The sequence below is a fragment of the Strigops habroptila genome, chromosome Z, assembly GCF_004027225.2.
Source record: "Strigops habroptila isolate Jane chromosome Z, bStrHab1.2.pri, whole genome shotgun sequence".
Lineage (NCBI taxonomy): Eukaryota > Metazoa > Chordata > Aves > Psittaciformes > Psittacidae > Strigops > Strigops habroptila.
In genome coordinates, this window is record NC_044302.2 from 2,652,093 (window position 1) to 2,657,555 (window position 5,463).

A 5,463-nucleotide genomic window follows, 5' to 3' on the forward strand; every position below is an offset into this window, starting at 1 on the left:
TGGGGGTCCTTGTGCTCAGCCTCCAGTGCACTGTCCCCTGGCCTTGTCCCTGTCACCTATGGGTTCTGGAGAAGCTGGAAGCGTGGCAGCCCCCTCCTGTCCTCTGCTGTGTGTTTGCTCCCACTCAGGGGGATGTTTCACAGCCTCACTGGCAGATGCAAAAGGTCATTTGGCTGCCGAGTAATTAAAACCTGGCAATTATCAATTTAGAGCAGCAAGCTCCTGGCCTGATGAGTGCTCCACTCCTAGTGTGTGAGCTGCAGGATGCAGTCAAGGGGCAGAAACAGGGAAGGCACTGAGGAGAGGATGGGAGCACGACGCATTTCCCCTCTGCTGGGACCTCACCTTCAGCACAGGCAGCTCACTGGAGAGCCCACAGGGATGCTATGCTCTCATTAGATAGTTCATCAAGTGTTTTAATTAAAAGGCAGGGGGATGAAGATGCTTCTTGGGGTGTAAGATGAGCTCAGCTGACGCATTCCAAGGAGGAAAAGCCTCTGTCCTGCTCCAGGCATGGATGCATGGCCTGGAGCAGGAGCCATGCACCAGCAGCTTGGAGCTGATGAGAAGAGCCCCGATCCTGCCCAGAGTTGAGCACCTTACAGTTGAGTATGCCATGGGCTATGCCACCTATGGCATGACCAAAGGGCTGCAAACTCTCTTCCCACCTCCCTGCTCCCATGGCACAGCGCAAGGCACCCACCAACCCATGGAGCATCACCCCGGGGCGCAGCGGGGACATCCCGCACCCCGTCCGGCCGCAGCGCGGTGGCAGCCCAGGTGTGACAGCAGGAGCGGGGCTGTGTCAGCCCCGTTGTGCTGCTGCCGCCCGCCCGCCGCGCAGCCGGGAACAGATGGCAGGCGACAGAAGCTGCCGATGAATAATACACGTGTAATGAGCGCCGGTCCCCGCGCCCGCTCGCTCCACGCGCTGCCCGCCCCACATGGCCCGCCGCTCACATGGGCCCTGCGCCAGGGTGCCCCTGACATGTGCCTGGCACCCATGGGTCCTGCCCCACACCACGATGGTGCTGCTGAGTGCCTGGCACCCACGGATGCTGCCCCACACTATGATGACCCTGCCATGCACATGGCACCCATGGATCCATCCCCATGCCAGGTGTCCACACCATACACATAGCACCCATGGATCCTGCCCCATACAATTATGACTCTGCCATGCGCCTGACACCCATGGGTGCTGGCCCATACCATGATGATGCTGTCATGCGCAAGGCACCCATGGGTGCTGTCCCATACCTGGGTGTTCACGCCATGCACATGACACACATAGGTCCTGCACCATACCATGGTGCCCCTGACTTGTGCATGGCACTCGTACATCCATACCAGGGTGTGCCTTGCCATGCGCCTTGCACCCATGGATCCATCCCCATGCCAGGGTGTCCACGCCACGCACACAGCACCATGGGTCCTGCCCCACACCAGAGTGTACTCATCCGTGTGTCTGACACCCATGGGTCCTGCCCCATATCAGGGTGACCCCGCCATGTGCCTGGCACTCACAGATCCTGCCCTGTACTGGGTTACCCCTATCACCCTGTGGGTGCTGAGGCAACAGGATGGCTCAGGAAGGGTGCTGGGCACCCACGGCGCACTCCAGATATCTTGCCTGAAGACAAGCAGTGTCTCTGTCGTGGAGCTGGCAGGAGAGGAGCATATGGGTGCCATGGCACATGGCAGCCAGCACCCACACCATGGGACCAGGAGCAGAGGAGAGGAGGCAGGACAGGGTTCAGCTGCCCAAGCGCTGCTCAAGACCTCACTGATGAGGCCCCAGCTAACGAAGGCTTTGGGAAGGTCTGTTCCCCTGTTTTGGGGCTTTGGCTGCTGCACGTGGTTGGACTTGATGATCTTAAAGGCCTTTTCCAATCTCATTGATTCTATGATTCTATGTGGGCAACCAGCATCACTCGGGATGTGTGAGCCCTGAGTTTCTCCTAGTCAGGATCACGCAGTCAAATGTTCCATCATCCTGGCATGCAGGTCCTGGATCTCAGGATGCTTCACTCTCCAGCTCAGAGAGATTTGTGCCTCCAAGCCCTTATGCCCCTGCCCGATCTCGACCCAGCCATCAGCATCCTCCTGCAGCAAAGCTCCCACCTCAGTTCTCCCTTTGGCTGCCGGTCCCTGCCCAGAGCAATACAGCGGGTACCCGCAGCCAGCGCCTTGGTAAGGAGAGGAGGAGGGTGGAAAACAAAACGCTGATGGATTGTAAAGCTATTGAAGTGCCGGCAAGTAAACTCCATATTTTTAACGGCATTTAAATGCCTCCAAGCAGATTAATAAGGTCTAGGTAATAGCAGAACCAGTCTATATTTATTCTATCTTAAACGCCAGTTTGTCAGGCTGTATTAATATTGATGGTAAGGCTTGGATTGAGGACAGTAAATGCTGGGACTTCACTTTATCTCTCCCAAACAGGCTGCCACAGCCCCTTTATCAGGGCTGCGGCTGCAGCAGCAGCTGCCTCTTCAAGGGCTCAGCACATCCCCTCTCCCCCCGCTCCCTCTTTTTAATCAGAGGAGGAGAAGTTGCTGGCTTGATCGTTCCATTTTTATCTCTTTTATTTACTCCATTTTCATGTCTTTCAGTGCATGTTTTATTCCCATCAAGGCAGGACCATTGATAGCTTAAGCTGTCCCCCCTCAGCTCCCCCCATGCAGCTTGATGGGGAAGGACAAGGGGTAATTACCAGAGAAGTGCCCCCCCCCCGGCCGTCCCACGGTGGCCACACTCAGCGTGGCCCCACAGGGTGGATGAGCTGCCATTTGGGGGGGTCTGGGGGACCCCAAGGTCCAGCTGAGCTGCAGGGTTCCCCCCCCAGCACATGCTGCCCCCCAGCCCTATGAGCATCTCTCACTGCTGCTGCAGAGGGTCCCATCCCTGCTTCCACTGATGTCCCAGAGCACCCAGGACCGACCCACCCCATCCGGTCTCCTTGGCACAGCCCCAGCCATGCTGTGAGGCAGCACTGTGCACATCGGCACCCCAAAAAGTGCTTCCATAGGTGCTGTGTTTCCCAGGGCTGTGCCACATGGGGAAATCCTATTTCAGTGCTATGGGGAAGAGGGGTCCCACACTGGTACCCCACACGGGATGCTCGGGCTGCGGTGGAAGCTGAGGACAAACCCATTTTCTTCCTGAATATTCCCCAAAGCCCAGATTCCCGCCCGGCTCTTCCCTGCCAGCATTTGAAATTCAAAGTACGCTCTGTCTTGATTAGTGCTACAAATCATCCAGCTGGGGAGCAGCCGCGCAGCCACGTGGCTGGGGCGCGGGACCGGCACGGATGGCATCGCCTCCCCGATCCCGGGCTCTGAATATTCACAGCAAACTGTTTGTGCAGCCCTTTCCCCTCCAAGAGTGGGAAAAAATGATGCAAAGAGATTTGCAAATGCTTTCAGATGGGGCATAGCGCTGGCTCTCGGCTCCGCCGGTAATGAATGCGGAATAATCGTAATAAATGCTAATTGCAGGAGGAGGGTTGCAGCCTGCCACAGGTTTTAAAGATAGTCTGTAAAAATCCATGTCGGGAGCACGACAAGGTTTGGCTCCTGCTGTGTGCATCCTTCTTGTCTCGCTGTGGTGGCCAGTGGCTCCCAGGGCATAATTTGCTGACCACCATGGGCACTGTGGCCAGAGCGGCTCCTGCTCCCCATCATCCTCCATCACCAGCAAAGCAAACAAGTTGAATTGAACAGCCATTAGTCCTGGGAACATCAAAGGGCTCCTGCACTGGAAAATGAAAATCCTCATTAACTAATAAAAAGCCCATCGCTCACTCTGCCTTTAATATAATTACAGCAGCCAAGGCTTCAATTAAGGTTTTCTCCAAACTTCAAAATGCCACTCTTTCTCTCTGTAATTACGGGGGGCACAGAAGCTACAGCCTTCACTGGGGCTTCTCCGGCTGTGCACACACGTGTACATTCACTCATGCCACGGCCATGAACACGCGTGTGCATTCACCCACACCACCAGCCATGTACACGCGTGTGCGCTCAGCCTGTGCCACCCCAGGGACAGCATCACAGCCGAGGATGCAGCGCGCGTTGGGCTCGTACATCCCAAATAGGAAATGTTTGTGGAATGGTGCTTGGCAGTAGCTGGGTGTTTTGCCGGGCGGCTCTGACTTCAGCAGGGAAATATGCTGCTGGCGGGGAGCAGCGGTGCCGAGCGATGGGAACAGGCCAGTTCTCACCGCCCTCTCCCCATCCCGTGCAGTCGGGATGGATGGGAAAGGCCAGGGGCTGGTGAGCGTCGCGCCGCGCTGTCGCGGGGTATGTCAGTCACCCTATTCCCTCACCAGCATCCCGGGTGCAGGAGGTGGCCCTGAACCGGGAGATGACCCCAATGTCACACTGAGGGAGGGTGGCAGCGTTGGCTGAGCACCCTGAGCTCGCCTCGGTGACCAAGGGAGGATGCTGCAGGCAGCAAACCTCTGCCACCCTGCCCAGCACGGTGCCACCAGGGTTGGCATGGCCATAGGGATGGTGTCCCCAGGCACAGCCACTGGTGCTGCTCAGTGTGCAGGGGAGCGCTCCAGCCCTGCCTGCACAGAACAGCCCATCCTCATGCCTCCAAGCAGAAACAAGAGAGACATGTTCATTTTAGAAAGGAAAATAGTGACTGTGTGCTTTAGCCCTTACATACACATAAACCACAACTTCTGTAGATCTTTTTTTCTCTTTTTATTGACCCAATAAAACACTGGCTGGGTTTTCACCCTGTCTTCTTCCCAGTCCCCGGCCTGGCTTTCCCACATGTTACCCTTTGCAACCTGAGGCTGTGACATGCCACTCCCCCAGCCCCCAGTACTTCCACCAGCTTCGATTTGCAGAGCTCAGGACCCTGGGATGTTCTTAGGGCAGGAGCTGGGAACCTTTCCCTGAAGCTTGGCCATGGCTCAGTGCTAGAAATAGCCTGAGGCGCTATTTCCAGCTATTTCCCCTGAGCTGCAGGGCAGTGCTGAGTGCCCCAGGGAGATGCAGGGATACTGGGAGCCCAAGGGATATGCAGGAGGATGTTGAGTGCCCCAGGGATGTGCAGGGATGCTGAGCATTCTAGAGATGCAGGAATGCTCAGTGCCCTGGGGATGCAGGGATGCTGGGTACCTCAGGGACGCAGCGGGATGCCTGAGCACCCCTGGAACATGCAGAGATGCTGGGTGCTGTGCTCATGTGCAGGACAGCACGTTTCCCACCCCAGATGGCCACAAGCCTTGCTCCCATCCATGGGGATGGAGCATGAGGTCCAGCCCCACAGCAGATCAGAGCTGCCATCTCGGGACCCAATATGGATGAGGAGGAGTCCGGCTGGGCGCATCGGCGGAACACACACATCAGGAGACGGATACACAGATGGCAGCTCTCTTGGAGAGACAGGGACCATAATCCTCCCCATGGGTCCCATTATCATCTCTATCTGGTGAAAAAACTC